Genomic DNA, 15,591 nt, shown 5'->3' on the forward strand with positions numbered 1-15,591 from the left:
AGTGTTTCATCATCATTTAGCTTGTTCAAAACACACTGAAATGTTTGTCTGACATGTTTTAAAAGTCGCAATTATACCCTGATCTAGAGGTTGTAGCAATGATGTGGTATTGGGCAGCAGAAAAAAAAATTGCACATTTGGGTGTTCTATGGCAGGATGATTGGGTGCATTATCAAGAATCAAAAGCAATTTAAATTCGAGACCCTTGTCATTCAAATAGCTTCTAACTTCTGGCACAAAATGTTTATGGAACCACTCAGTGAAAATATCAATGGTCACCCAAGCTTTTTTGTTGGCCATCTAATGAACTGGCAATATTTGAAAATCTACACCTTTCATTGGCTGTGGTCTTAATGATCGATTTATGAGCAGTGGTTTTAACATCCGATCTCCTAAAATGTTCGAACAAAATAAGAGTGTTATGTGATCCTTTACTGCTTTGAACTCATCAACAGTTTTTTGCATTTTTGATACGCAAGTTCTGTTTGGCATTTTTTTCCAGAAAAGGCCAGTTTCATCCATATTCCAAACTTGTTCAGGAGTGTAACCTCCATCTTCAATTATTTTAGCAAGTTTTTGTGGAAATGCTTTAGCAGCTGTTTCATCAGCAGAAGCCATTTCACCTTTAATTTTTATATTATGAAGAGCATGTCTTTTAATAAACTTAGCCAGCCAACCATTGCTTGCATGAAATTCATATTATTTCCTTGATTGAGATGAAGTATCTGGCTGCAGTTTTTTTAATCTGTTCATAAAATCTCAATGCCGATTGCTCGATGGAATTTCTGTCAACTGGCGTTCTTTTTTGTACATTATCTTCTATCCACATCACTAAAGTTTTTTCGGCCTTTTCTAGAACAACATCTCTTGTGTATGATGATAATTTCACACTCAATTTTGTACCAGAACATACCGCTTTTCTAATAGCCTCTTCATTTTTCTTTATAGATCTGACAGTTGATTCACGGACTCCAAAATGCTTACCCACAGCTGCCGCACCTTCCCCAGTTTGAAAATTTGAATTTTTATATCCAAGGAAACGGCTTTCCTTTTTTGTTATTGGCAACATTATGAGGGCTGGATTAAAATCTTCGATTAATGAAATTAAAGTTTGACCATTTATTATTTTTTAGCAAAATTATTAATTTTAGAACGCGATTTTTATTTTGATTTCACTTAAAAAATGTGCTAACTGTGTTGTCTACGCAAACACCAAATTCAAACTGCTAAGAACCGCTTTTTTATGCGCAGTCAGTTATGTAATTCCGGGAATTCCCAATAAATGAAATTCGTAAGAATTTAGAATTTTCTTAATTGAAACGAGAATGTAATGCTACAAAATTCTCAGAATTTTCTTAATTGAAACGAGAATGCAATTGTACAAAATTCTCAGAATTTTCTTGAATTACGTATTTTTTCCTAACTTAGACTTTAGGTTGGTTGCGTAAAAGTGAATAAAAATCGTGTACAAAAAATTTTTTTTTTGATATCCCAATTCACGTTACTCCGAATTCGCATAAAAAGAGGATTAGGTGTGTGTGTGTGTGTGTGTGTGTGTGTGTGTGTGTGTGTACAGTAAAACCCGTTTTTTACGCTTTTCAGGGGACTGATGGTAAAAAGTGTAAATAGCAGGAAATGAAAAAAACATTAAAAAAAGGCTGAAAGATGACTTACTGCTAGTATGTGAGTCTACATACTAGATTACAAAATTTAATAACTGAAAATAAATGAATTTACAATTTCTTACATTTATCTATTTAAAAAAATCTTTAATCGTTGATTGTTTTTTTGCTTTCCTTTTTTTGACATAGCACCACATTGCTTTGCATTGAATTCAATGCTTGACATGTTTTTTGCTATCGTGTTCAAAGTGAACACAGAGAGTCCAAGATCTTTTGCTAAATGCACACGTGTTCCGGCATTCCAATATACACGTCACAGAATTGCCATCTTTTCTTCTGCCGAAATACATTTTCTGTCTTTTTTCTCCATGTTACTAACATGGATAATTCACCACCGCAACTTGAAAGCAACTCTCACACGCTAAATTACGTAGCAGAAATTCTGCAATATCAATTCATACTGTGATTGAAAAATCATGGTATTGCTCATCACTACATTACTGCTGTAAGCATGCAAGTCACCGTGATGGCAGAAACGAAACTACAGCCGAAAGCAACTCCATCTGGGAACAGAAATGCGCAGATTTCCTCAGAAATCAATTCGAAAATCAGTATTGCTACCCGAGAAAAAAACGTAAATCACGGGAAATAACATCCACATCAAGTTGTTAATGGCAGGAAAACAATATATCGTAAGAATTGGCCTTAAGACGGGACCAACGGAAAATGACGTAAATGGCAGGAAAACATAAATTGCGGGAACGTAATAACGGGGTTTTACTGTATATATATATATATCGAGACTTAAGCCAGCAACATAATGATAAAATTATGGAATAATGGAATGATAATTAGTTTAGGCAAAAACTATTTAATATTTGTAGAATTATGTTATGATTAAAACTTTATTAAAGTAAGTGTCATGGCTTATAATGTAACATAAATTATATAGAATTTCTTCAAAAACTCCTTTATATTTCATCCAACATTACATCTATCATCAGGGCGATAAACCATGAATCAAAATAATGAGTCGTAAATCATGTATATATTAGCTTGTGTCTCTTGGTCACACCTGAAGTATATGATATTACACTATTCGAGTTCAGAGGAACAGTTGTAGTAAGTTGTATGGATTAAAAAAGAAATAATTAAACCTATGAACAATTAATGATAATTAATTCCCAAAACTTGGATATTGACATGCAGCCTGATTGGTTCAGGTTCGGATGATTTCTTAATGTTTCACATGTTTCAAAGAAGAGACAATCAAATTTGAGCTTGCTGGAGTGAAGTTTTGTCTGGTTCCATAGAACTCTGTGCCTAGTGTGAATAGTGTAAGAAGCAAGGCCAGATTTGTCAGATTCCAATATAGTCTTGATGTTCTTTAATTCTAATCAAGGCAGAATGGATAGTCTGTCCAAAATAGTAAAGATGACATGAAGGTGTTTGATAGACACCTGGTAAGGAAAGAGGTGGTCAGTGTATCCTTTGTTAATGATAGGAAGAAAGTTTCCAAGCTAGATTGAATTTACGAAGAATTCTTGCTATTTGTTCTCAAGGTTTCTTTAAGGTAGGGTATTGAAATTCTTTTCACATTGGATTGTAGTCTACTAGAAGGATGATAATTATCAATAATTTTTTAGAATGTTAATTTTGTATCCATTGCATATCAGATTGCTCTTAATTTTGTTCAGTTCATCTAACAAAAGGGAATCAGAAGAGAAAATTGTGAGTTCTGTGTATAAGACTCTTAATAATAGCCATTTTTTGTGATGAATGATTGGAGGATGATAAATGGATACAACAAAACTGTCATTCAAAAAATTATTGATAATTATTATCCTTCTACCAGACTTCAATCTGATATGAAAAGAATTTCAATAACTTCCTTAAAGGAACCTATGAACAAAGGATTCTTCATAAATTCAGTTTATATGCTTCCTTCAAACCAGCTTGGAAACTGTCTTCCTTTCTACCATCAACAAAGGATGCATTACCATCTCTTTCATTACTAGGTGTCTATCATGTACCCTGCTCATGTCATCCTTTCTTTCTTGGATAAACTGGCCATTCTGCCTTGATTAGAATTAAAGAACATCAAGACTATATTACTTTTTTTTGGAATCTGACAAATCTTGCCTTGCCTTTCATGCTATTGACACTAGGCACAGAACTCTGGAACCAGACAAAACTTCTTCTCTCCAGCAAGCTCAAATTTGATTATCTCTTTCCTTGAAACATGTGAAATGGTAAGAAATTGTCCGAACCTGAGCCGATCAAATTGTATTCCAATATCCAAGTTTTGGGAAGTGATGACTGTTAATTGTTCACAGTTTTTTTATTTTATTATTATTATTTTAATCTATGTATCTTACTACAATTGTTCCTTGAACTCTCTAATAGTGTAATATTATATACTTCAGCTGCAACCAAGATGTGAGCTAATATATGAATGATATATGCTCATTATTTTGCTTCATCCTTTAAGATAGTTAACAGTTTATCTCCCTAAAGATGTCCACGTAATGTTGGAATTTTTGAATAAATTGTATATAATTTTTGTTACATGTGTAAGCCTTGAAACATACTTTAATATGTCTAGCACACATATTCCATTAAAGCTATTGATTAAAACTTTAGTTTACCATGCACATAGTCTGTGTTCTACTGATTCTCTCATTAAATAATGAATTGCCATTTATTAGAACTACTTTCATCTCTAATGGTTATATTACCAAAATAATTGATAAAATAATAATTATGGCTTTCATTCTAATCCTTCTCAAGAATAAGTTTCTAGAATTTCAATCCCATATGTTAAAGGATTATCAAAGAAAATTGCAAGATCCAATTCAAAAACAAATTCCTTCCTCGCCTCTCCAAAAGACAAACATTCTCGTCTCTCTTGTTCTGAAGTTTACAGGATTCGTGGTTCATTCAGCCTTTGTTATTATGGACAGACATGTCATTCAGCTCTGATTTTCCTATAGGAACATTAAGACTATATTTTACTTCAGGAGTTTGATAACTCTGGTTTAGCCAGCCATGCCTTATCCACTAGGCATAAAGTTCATTGGAACAAAACCAAAGTTCTATACAAAAGTTATTTTTTTCTTTGGAAGATTATAAAAATCATGCTGTGAAGATTAGATTCACAGTCTGAACCTCAACAAGAATGATTGCCTTAAACTTTTCCAATTTGGGAAGACATCCTAAATGACGATCCTTATTCCCGTGTTTCTTAAAATTTTATTTATTTAAATTTATTTTTTCGAATTCTAATAGTTATAAATGGAGTTAATCTCCTGTATTGATAGCATATATTGTCATGTACTTACAATTTACATGTTGTTCATATTGTGCTTATCTCTTTTCACCTGTATTGTTAAAGATGCCAAGAAATTATATTCTTGGCATCTTTAACACTGACAATACAGTTGAAAAGATCAATTGCCTTAGTATCCCATAATGCAAGGCACATATCTTTACAGACATGTATAATGCTATGCATTATGGGAAGGGCCACTACCCAGACTGGTATTCACCCTTATTGATGTGAAAAAGTAAATGAGTGTTCATCATATGGCTAGAGTAGTTAGTATAGGGGTGCAAGATAACCTGATAGTATTAGGGAAAAGAAAACACAGATAGATAGTATAAGAGATAGAGAAAACAGCCTCAGCTCTTTTTTATCATCATATAGCAAAAGGCTATCAGTTTTCCATTTTCACCAGTCTCATGCAGATGAACAAAAGACCAATTGAAACTAAAGTGCAAAGATGACTGATACCCAGGTGGTTAGCCTTATCTGAATTTAACCACTTTGAGTTGGCCTTCTCTGCCTGGAATTGCTCTCCAGTCATACCTGCAGTTGACCATAAAACCACATTGAGTCAAGAGGATGGAACCATTTAAAAATCCTCTCAAAGTAAAAATAGACAAAATTTGTCTCTCCCTGGTGAATATTTGCATAATGTGGGGGATCAACACCACCTAGCCAAAATTTTGATATCTCCTGGAATGCTCCTTTCTAATTCAAATATCATCTGACTGAACAATAAAATTTCCACAATACAATATTGTAAAGCATTTGTATATTATATTACTGGTTTCCAAATCCACGTTTCTTCCTAATCTTCCATAAATGGTATTTTAATTCATTAATTATAAAAACCAAAATTACCTTCCCAGAAAAGGGGAAAAAAAAGAAAAGAAAAAAAGAAATGTTCTACTGTTTCCAATCAGTAATAGATGTCACAGATTGGATCTCCCATGTAAAATTATCTCCATTTGATGGTATTGACTGGAAGGCAACCATATGCAATTCTTCAAGCGAGATCCTGTTAGGGTATTCTTCTCTAAGCAAGATCCTGTTAGGATATCCTTGGAACTTCAGTAAAAATAGTGTTGTCAGTGCCCAATTGTGGAAGTTTGCGGCAAAAGAGGTTAAAAATTTCTTTATACCAAATTTTACTTTTATTAATGGACAGAATGTCAATGCCAGAATGTTGTAGTATGCTGGTTTGGTTGTCCGAGTGGATAGCGCGTAACCTCTCTCCAGCCAAAAGGCTGCGAGTTCAAATTCCGCCATTGGCATGGATGTTTGTGATTGTCTGTGGAAATAGCAGTGGTAGTTGGCGATAGATGCCATTGGTGTAGTTGCGATCAGTTGGTGATTGAATGGTGGAGACGGAGTTGTAGAACAGGTGCCCTCCCTTGATGAGTCTTTGAACTCCCTGGAGGTTTCAAATAATAGTATTCAGGAACAATCTCAGCTTTTGGACCTTTATAATCATTTACTCCAAACAGGAGAAGATGAAGGGGAGTACTGGAGAAGGTCTGTACTGCAACATGTTATGGATTTTTGCAGCTATATTGCTTAAATAGCAGAATTTTAAGACTGGAAGCCCAAAGCCTCTATGTTTCTTTGAGAGTTGATGAAATTCCTTTTTAATTTCTTGGTATCAGCTGCACCAAAAAAATTGCACAGGTTTACTATATAATTGCTTTTCTTCAGCTTCTGTAATGCCTATAATATTTATTATGTACAACTGAGCAGGAAAGATTATGGTTTTAAGTACTATGGCTTTAGTAAAAAAGGTGAGTGGCCCAATTTTCCAGTCTTCTAAGGTTTCAATGATTTTGCATATACATTCTTGAACTGGTAATATTGGGTAAGTGGAGAAGGGAATTCCAAGTATAGTGAGGGATTCTCTCTCTTAGGGGTTAGTTCAAAAGGAATGCCTCCAAGATCCTACTTTCGAAAAACTTTTAATTTTGTCTTGTCTGCATTAGCAATTAATCCACTGATCTTGCTAATTTTTCCAATACCAAGAAAGATGTATATGGAATCATTAATTAAATCATTAATCATTAATTATCCCTCAAAGTGCTTACTATATCATTGGCATATGTTAATACATTATTTTCCTTCATAGTTGATGGAAAACTGTCATTCCTTCCACAACAGATGTATTGTTGACTTCCTGCAAGAAAGGTTCAAAAACAAATGCAAAGAATAATGAACTAAGAGGGCAACCTTGCTTGATTCCTTTTTGAATTTTGACCAGGTCTGATAGGAACCCATTAACTAGGAGGAAGGTAGTTGAATTGGTATAGGCTCCTTTAATAACAGATAGCAGCTTTTCACCCACACCAATTTGCTGGAGGATGTGAAACAGAAAGGGATGCGAAAGGGATGTGAAAACAGAAAGCATTATCAAATGATTGAGTAAGGCCTACTGATAACATTGGTCTTGGCTGCTTTAACTAAGTGGAGCAGAAACCGATTAAATTCTACAGCTTTACCCAGAAAACCTACACCTGTGTACTTTTAATTATATCTCATTTCTACTTTGAGCCTGTTATTGATAATGCTGAAAAATATCTTGTAGTCAGTATTAGATAGAGAAATGGGTCTCCAGCTGCTAATTAAAGTGTGATCCTATTAGGTTTTGGAATGAGAATGGTATAGCTTGCTACAAATTCACTTGGTATATGCCCTGATGAGAGAAAAGAATTAAATAGTATAACTAGGATGGGAAGAATAAAATTCCAGGTCTCGTGGTAAAGTTCTATCCCTAGACCATCAGGTACTGGGGATTTTCTAGTCTGGCATTCTTTGTAGGTTGTGGTGTCCTTGTGGTTAGCCTAGTGGCTTTGTGCTTTGCAACCATATGCCTGGGGAAGGAGTCTCCTAGGTTCAATTCCTGTTGACAACGTGAGGAGTTTAAGGATCTTCCTCAGCCATAGCCAAGTTAGCCAGTCTTGGGCATGGACAGCAGGGTTTTTTCCCGCCAGTTTATCTGGAGTTTTTCATCCTGCCAGCAGGCAAACCGGCCCCGTGAACACACACGAATTACAGTCAGGAATACTGACCCAGCCATAGACCTGATTCGTCAGCTATACTGGTTCTGAGCCCAGATAAAATTTGGGGGGAACTGAGATGGTGCCGTACCTCCCCTTAAAAGGACTCACGGCCGTTGTATCATCATATGAAATTATAATTATAGGTTGTGGTAACCTCAGGTGCTGTAAATGGGTCAGTGGTCAGTCAAGCCCATCTTGATATGAACAGGAAAGCCATTAAGGTTCCAAGAGTTATAATTTCCCACAGTAGTATTGCTTTCAAAAAGATTTTTATAGTGTTTTCGAAAGGAGTCAAGGATGCCATGGGGAACATGTCTTCACCATCAATGCAGATTTGATGAGCGATAGTCCTTTCTTTGTGGAATTTACTGAATTCCAATACTAAGTGCTGCTGTATTCTTATTTTAAATTTCCTTTCTTCTACTTGTTTCTGTCATCTTTCCATGTTAACTTTTCTAATGATGTTGCTGCATTCTATACCATTGCGGTGGTTTGCTACGAACCAGCTTCTCTCTTTATACAGGTCTTTCAACATTTTTCTTTTGAGGAAAGTCTGTTTCTTACTCCAATTAATCATGTTTGAATTTTAACCACATATCCTAGTTCCAGGTAACATTATTCCAGTTTGAACAGAACATCTGGAATTTGGTTGAAAAGATCAGTGGAAAATTTGGTGAATGTCTCCATGGTCTAGAACTGATCTCTACTTGTTTCATGCAGTGGAATTTAAATAGAACTAGATTATGATCTGACGCGTTGATGTCAAAATGTTTTATCTGTACTATCCTATTTATGAGGGAAGAGAGATATAAATTTGATCAAGATGGGTACCAGTACCTTGATTCATGTATGTATAAGCCTGGAGATTAGGATTGTGAATCCTCCATATGTCTACTAGTTGAGGATTTATTGAGACATATTTTTAACTGTGCATATCCCACTTTTCCAATCCTGGGACGTCCTCCTATTTTCTGTAATGTGGGGGTTTTCAATACAATTCCAGTTTCTAGCAGCTATGATATAGTGGGCACCATATAAATATGGTTTCAATTCTTGCAAAAATTTTCATCTAACCTCCATTGGATGGAGCATAATCATTTATAAACCTTAATACACATTCACAGTATTTCCAATCTGTTGTCAAGATTCTCCCTTCTTCATCCCTTTGATATTATTACAGAATGACCCAAAGTGGGGGGTGGGGAGAAGAATAAGAACTCCTTCTCCAGCTCTGTTAAATTTTCTAAAGCTCATAAGAAAGAAGTGGATCTATTTTTTAACTTTTTATATCTATATCTGCAGAAGTATGTTTCTTGGAGAAACAAAATTCCTTATATTATGGCATGGCATAAGTTTCCATATATCTTCTTGTTTAACCCCCCAACCCGACCAGGACATATATATATATATATATATATATATATGTGTGTGTCCAGATAAATCTGGATACGATTCTGTAACACCTATTGAATAACATGGATAAGAAGTGCAAGTTGGTCTCACTATTTCATCCACTTCAGCCAGTAGAGAGGTTAAGCGCCTCCGTAGCTCAATTGGAAGAACGACAGTACATTGTGCCCTTCGATTGGAATAGGCCTAAGTTCGATTCTCGTTGTGATGGGAGGAATCTTTATGTTGACTTTTTCAATCGAATGAGTTAGCCAATCTCATACGGAAGTAGTAGGGTTTTTTCTCTCAGAAACTCGGGTTTTTCATCCCGCATACAGACAAATTGGCCCTTCAGAACACATACAATTTACAGACAAAAAATACTAGTTGTGGTGATTAGGTGGTAGATGGCATTGATGGAGATGATTGGTTGTAGAGGTTCGGTGTAGTGGTGGAGACAAATGTATAGTGGGTGTCCTCCCGCGATGAGTCTTCGGGCACCTTCAAGGAGTCACGAATAATAATAATAACTTGCCTGTAGAATCTTCATGCATTTAATGAGGCAATGCAGGAAGGAGATGATTAGTGAAGTGTCTCTGGTAAGTCTTTAACTTCTAGATTTTGAATGTACCTGATGAGGTCTTCAATCTGTAAAGGAGCAGTTGTATAGCTTGCTTCATTTAAATTATTTTCCAGTTTTTTACAGTTGCTTTCTATTATTTCAGTTTCATCTCTCATTCTTGATTTGGAAGCTAGTTATTTTCTTTTCATGTAAATGATAATTGTGCTGAGAAAACTTTGGATTGATAAACTTTATTATTTTTTCTTTAATTCTATCTCTTGCTTTCCCTTTGTTAGCATGAAATGGTTCCTCATAATCCATAAACTCTTCTGAGCCTGAGGAGTCTTCATTTGACAATCTACAACTTTCTCTATCTTTAAATTTTTTATCATTTCTTCTTTTAGATTTACTTCCTGTTTTAATATGTCTTAATTTTTTTTATTAATTCATCTCTTCTTTTTGATGATCTTGTCTGCATATTAAGTTCTTTCAGTTGTCTTACTTACTTTTCTGCTTCTTCTCCAGTTTTTCCTTGTATAACATTTTCATTTCATCTTGTATCAATTCAGTTGTTATACTAGATTCCTTATTGGTAATTTCAACTAATGTTGTTCCATCCATATTTGACTGGGAAAGTGGTTCCTGCAGTTCTGGAATTTGAGGGCTGATCTCACCACGCACTTTTTGTGATTTTACCAAGTACAGTTTTTTTGAAAACACCGTCTTTACTAGACAGAATTGGAAGATCTGGGAACTCTTCTTTATGCCCCTCCAATATATATGTTGTTCTAATTGGCTCTACCAGTGCACCCACTGTTTTCAGCAAAAGTTCTGAAAGGACACACTTGTCCTTTCAGAATGTGTGTGGTAACGCGATGTTCCGAGTGTTCACATTTCTGATAGGATTTGAGATGATGATTAGTGATATGTCCGATCTCTATACAGTTGAAGCATTTAGCTTTTGGGGGCAGTTGCCACCCAAGTGATCATAAGAACCACAACACATATACTGCCTCTGTGCTCCAGGATGGTTCACCATAATTTGAGTTATACCAGTGTTGATAAAATTTGGAATGGGTGTCTTCATATCCATTGTGAAGGTTACCTCATCAGAAAACCAGTTTGGTTCTTCACCTGATATATCCTTTCGTATGTCACTGATTTTACCCCATTTTGAGAATGTCCAGATAAGAATTTCACTACTGTTCTCTCTCTCTATATTCCATTGGAAATCTCTTGATCTTTACTGTTCAGCTTCCCACCATTACAGAAATGGCTGTGCTACCTTTGAATGTAAAACCTTTTAATAGTTTATCCCTTGTTTCCACATCGTTAACTATTAAATATTTAATATACAATCAAATATTTCCTTCCACTATACAGTGTGGAAGAATAAATCTTACTATCCCCAACTATCTTTTAAAACCTTAGTCACCTACCCTAGCTTCTTCACATATTGGAATTTCAATTCTTAGAGTTTGCACCCTTGGGAGAATTGGCACCATTATCAGGGGGAGCTAAAACCTCTTCATTTGATTGTAAGAGAAAAAAAACCTTTCAGTCTAAAGACTGAAAATTAAATAATATCATGATATAGAAACAATACTACACCACCAACAAATGCTGTATTTTAGCTACTATAAAATGCCAGTCATGATACAGCCAAAAGTTATCCCATAATGCAGATATTTACTACACTATGAGCAATCTTAATATTTACACAAAGCCAGTGCTAGTGGTGGGGAGGGGTGAAACCACCACTAGCACCAGTAAAATAAAATTAAAATAGCATAGTGAAAAACAAAGGAAAGAAAACCTAAGTAGTTATCTTTGCTGAAATTCGAGGTATCATCAGTGGAAGCCAGACCTAGAAGAGATAGCAAGGTTGAAGTAATGTAGAAGTCATATAATTTCTTATATACAAGTAGTCAAAAAGTATCACACCTTATTACTGAAATACTCTGGATTAGAGCTAGTTGTTGAAAGTTTTTTTCACTTGGTTATATATTATAAGTTAAAGATGCCAAGAAATTATATTCTTGGTTTCATCCAAACAAACAAAGTTTGCACAAGAACTATCTTCACAACTGGGCTACTTGTATATAGAGTCCAATGACTTCACATCAATTGCTTTAGTATCTCATAATGCATTATGGGATAATGCAAACTACACTGCAAAAGTAATGCAGAAGTCACATATTTCCCATATACAAGTAAATAAAAGGTTGTATTGACAGTGGCTAGGAAATCTAGTCAAAATTTTACAGATATTAAATAATTTTGTTTTCTAACATAAGGGTTATTCCATTACTCTATAATTTTACTGTATGTATGTGTAATAGCAGAACAGATTCATACGTAACATACTGGTTAACATATCTTAACATGAGTGATTAACAGTTTAGTAAAATATAACAACTTTTTAGGTTTCCTTTGGTCAACAAAACAAAATGCTTTAAAGGAACATATGCATTGTGTTATAAATAATAAAATGAATAATAGCATATGTAAGAAAAAAAGAAACTGTGCACAGGCGTGCATGCACTCTCTCTCTCTCTCTGTCTCTATTAACTCTTGTATGTTTCTTCCTTTTTATTAGAACATACAAGGGAGAGTTCTAAAGATAAGTTAACATGTAAAATTGACATGTCATGTAACAGACAGCAGAACAGGCTATCTGTTTGAATAATAAAGTCTTCAAGAACAAGGTACTTGATAAATATCAGATAGGGAGAGAGAGGAAGTTATTTATCTTTGGTGGATGGTTGAAAATAAGACAGTTTCTGAAATGAAGATGTTGCAAGGTTTAACTTGCAGAGAACCCATGCTATTTGTTCTGTAGTTCCTTTTAGTAAGATATGGCAATTCTTTTAACATCCATTTGCAGTCTGATTGAAGAATGATATTAATCGGTACTCATGTTTAACATTTAATAGTGTAAAATAAACAACAGTTTAATGATTTCAATATTTTATCTGTTACAGGGACATCTTTAGGGAGACAGTATGAATTGTAACAAATACACAAGAAACACAAAGTAAAGTGAAACTTAGTAAACTATATAATCCTAACTAAGAAGAGAATCCTCTGTGAATGCTAATAGGAACATGATTATATATTAAAATAAGCATTACCGTTTCTCATATTTTGGGAAGTTTAACAAAACCATAAATTAGCTTGTTTGCTCTTAATTAAAGGAGGCTTCAGATTTTAGAAAAAAGTTTCTCACATTTGAATTTACTGCGCAGAGTGAAGCATGGTGATTTTTTCCACATTTGATTCTTTATATATGTGTAGCCATTAGGTAAGAAGGCATGGCATATACGATTAAGTTTCAGCTGTGAGAGAAGTCTCATTGGAAAATAAATTGATTGCTCTGTTAGTTTTAATAATACCATGCTGCTGGAAGAGAAAGGAGGAAAGTATGTGAATACAAGAATCTTTTTCTGTTTAAAAAAAAAGAAAAAAAGATGACCATGTAAAAGATATGTGTCTGGAAAGGCTAGACTATTGTTATTCCCCCCCCCCCCCACATATTAAAACAGATTCTTAAATGTTGAGGTGATGGAGGAATGTGCCTAAGTCATGAGGCTAGATTGAGAACATAACATCAATATATCTTAAGAGATAGAAGGCCTAAGTGGAGGAAGTCTGTGTCAAGAGCATGCTTTTCAAAACTCTCCATATAAAAATTTGCAAGAGAAGTGAAAGGGTACAGTCAGTCTGTATATTTTGTTCACCGGCATGGATGCAGAGGAGTAGGGTCTGTAACTTCAATGGACAAAACATTTTTAGAAAAACGTTAAGGTGTTGTCATTCAAGTCAAGGGACTGGGATGTTGGTGCTGACAATAATATAAAAATTGATTAAAGTTAATGTTCGACAGAAATTTTAATATAAGAAGAGGTGTAGGTCAGGTAGGGAATAAGCTGTTTGGAAAATCTATAGAGAGAGGAATCAGTAACATCTGCAGCAGGTGTGAAAAGAAGGTTATTAGGTTTGTGGATTTTATGTAATTTATATACCTTGGGATTGGATGGGGTTAATGAGTTTAAGTTTTGCAATAGTAGGATGCCAGAAAAGTTAAGATATTTTTGAGTAATCCATTTAATCTGAGATTTGTAGGACAAACCATAAGGAAGCAGATCAGTCTCCAAGCATAACATTGATTTTAGGATAATATGCACTTGTGTTGAGAGCTAATCCTTATATCTAGTGTAGCATTACCCTTGCCCATTGCTGGTGATGACTTCTTTTTGCCTTTCAGTAGCCCACAAACACAAGGATTTAAAAAAAAAAAAAAATTGCAAGAAATATGACAAAGCTAATTTTACTAGCATTCAAATTAACATAGTTATCAGAAACTAGTTGAAGAAATTGAGATTGCATTAAATTTAGGATTGCAAAAGTTTTTATTTTGTAAGTTTTGGTGATTTGTGTTGTGCAAGGTTTGTTAAATGAGAAAGAAGAAAAATACATTGTACTCTCATCAGCAGAATTGTGGATTCTTTCTACATTCAACTCGAGAAGGTCATCAACAGGGCTTGAAAAATTCTGTACCATCTCCATCAGTCAGGCAGATATCTCACTAGTCAGGTGTTATCCTCAGAGTACTGTGATTGCCTAATATATCAGTTACATGTTCAATTTATAAGCTTTTGTTAATGTTATGGCTGATTATTGCCCATGTAATTATGAAATTCAGTCAAATATGTTAACTTAAATGGAACAATTAAATTAGTTTCAAACAGTTCGAAACCACTGCTCTGGTGGCCTGAAGAAGTTTGTTGTTTTTGGGAGAGGGTTTCTGGATTATGGGAAAAAAAAATTATACATATATATATATATATATATATATATATATATATATATATATATATATATGACAGAATGATCATTGACTCGGTTAACATACATAGTTTTATGAAGAATTAAATGATTAGAACCGAGATTTTAGTAAAAAAAGGTTTTAATATAAACACACTACTAGTTTCGGCCTGTAACAGCCTTCTTCAGGTGACATTATAAAAGAAAAAACACTAAACATTAAGGTTAAAAGACTATGAACAACATAGACAGTCTTTATACATAATTAGCATGAAAACGTTGTGAAGGTTACAACGTTTTCATGTTCATCATATTAAAGATGAATATATTGGGAAGGAATGTGACATTGCTAGCATTCAAGAGTGTGAACATAGCTAATTTCAGGTTGTATTGTTATAATGTTTGCTGTATCTTATCTGTGCCCTTTAGTTATATTTAACTCTTACTTTATGCTTGGGCTTTCTTACATTTGCTCCAACTCTGTAGATTAATGAATTATTTGTTTTATGACTACACCAGTTAAACTACTTGTTGAGTGCGAGTTTGTAATAAGTTACAAAATAAGAGTTTGTAACTCTTACCTTTAATTTATCTCAGTCATGGCTTAACTTATCAATTAGCATATCATAAATACTTTCCCTTTATTAGTCAGATTTATTCAGGTTCGTACAAATCAGTCTCAGTGTATTGTTCACAAATCAGTTTATTTAAACCTAGAATTCTATACACACTGCTCAGTTTACATATAAGCATTGACACAACAGAATCTCAAGTCTTAGATAATAAGTAATTCTATGTTAGTTCTTCTACAATTCTATC

General features: G+C 34.3%; 1 protein-coding gene across 1 annotated transcript in view; it reads left to right on the forward strand.

The window, feature by feature from the left end:
* The window catches only part of swm (Zinc finger protein swm), a 370,656-nt gene that overhangs the window by 262,631 nt on the left and 92,434 nt on the right, over window positions 1–15,591 (forward strand). The window lies entirely within an intron of this gene.

This window comes from Typopeltis vanoorti, chromosome 13 (genome assembly GCF_054136105.1).
Source record: "Typopeltis vanoorti isolate ZY-2024b chromosome 13, IOZ_Tvanoo_1.0, whole genome shotgun sequence".
Classification (NCBI taxonomy): Eukaryota; Metazoa; Arthropoda; class Arachnida; order Uropygi; family Thelyphonidae; genus Typopeltis; species Typopeltis vanoorti.